Here is a 1,465-nt window from a genome sequence, read left to right on the forward strand (position 1 = left end):
GAAAATCAGAGTTTTCTGTTCTCTTTCTTTTAGTTTCAAACAGGTGAATTTGTTAAGTATATAAAAGACAGGAATAAGAGACTAGGACAGTAGAAAGACAGTAGAGCATCAGAGGAGACCCTTAGGCCATTCATCAGAAACTGGCTGTGACCTGAATATGTAAGCCAACTCAATCCTTTCCTTCTCTAAGTTGCTTTTAGCCAGAGTGTTTTATCACAGCAAAAGAAAGAGAACAGAAAACTCTGATTTGCTGTTTTCCCTTCCCTTTCTAAAAGGGCTGGGGGCCAGCCCATCCTTGGGCAAGGTGCCTTAGAGGATACTCTAAGACAAACATTCTGGGGTCTGAAGTATATGTGTATGGGGGACCCCACCTCCCGAGCTCACTTCTCAGTGATCTTGACAAGCAAGTGGCAATTTACCAATGTAATGTATATTTGGTCCTTAAAATTTCCACATGTAATGACAGTACAATAAGTGGACCATAATGAGGGAGTGAAGGCAGCAGCATAAACATGATGCCATCAATAGAAGTCGTTGATTAGTGACACTATCATTATATTATAGGTGTATATTTCCTAGCCTGAAACCTATTCAGACTTCTATGGAAAAGCCCATTTTACAAACCTAATGTGGAAATCTCTTGAAAATTATCAGCAAAGTTCAAAGAACACATGGTTAGAAATTTTTTGTATCCCAGATGATGTAGTCACAATAGATAATCAATAGAAGTTCTGCTCTCAAACTCTCTTTGGTGCACATTAGTTAATTCTTGATTTATGGTGGCCAAGGCTGAGGTAGTGTTGTTAACTACTTTAGTAATAAGGCGTGCTAACTGTGAGATTTCATTCTCTGGCCCTATAGTGAGCCCTGGAATGGCCAAGAAAGGTAGGGTAGTGCAATAGCAGTTGAAACAGATAAAAAGGGTAAGGTTATCATTAAAAGACATGGAAAGGGCAATCTTGCTGTGAGAAGCAGGCGCTCCTGATGCTGAGACCCACCACCGTATCTCACAGGCACCATATTTCTCAGTTGTGTAAGATACATTAGAGACCATCCAAAAGCTGGGGACACAGCTTGGACAGTAGAAGCAATATGTCTGTGGTGGAGGTGTAGACTACAGTCTGTTGGTGAAGCGATGTAGTCAATGCAAAGACAGTCCTGTTAACAGAACCTACTAACGGCCAAATCTGCAGTTATCTGGTGGACACAGCATTATTAGATAGTGTCAATCATTCTTGTAGCATTCACAAATGTCTCTGTAGAAGCTCCTATCCCTACCAGGTTATCCTGCAACAAATTTTTAGGCCTATATCTGCTATGAACACAAAAGGTAGATTTAAAACATTTTGAGCTAAATACAACCAGAAATTCAACTGTAAACCTTTTATGGGATTATCTATTACTCTCAGGTGTATGTTAATACTCTTAGATATGGTATCTTCAATCACATCTTTTTTTTATAGTT

This window comes from Nannospalax galili, unplaced genomic scaffold (assembly GCF_000622305.1).
Source record: "Nannospalax galili isolate Female #2095 unplaced genomic scaffold, S.galili_v1.0 scaffold357, whole genome shotgun sequence".
Lineage (NCBI taxonomy): Eukaryota > Metazoa > Chordata > Mammalia > Rodentia > Spalacidae > Nannospalax > Nannospalax galili.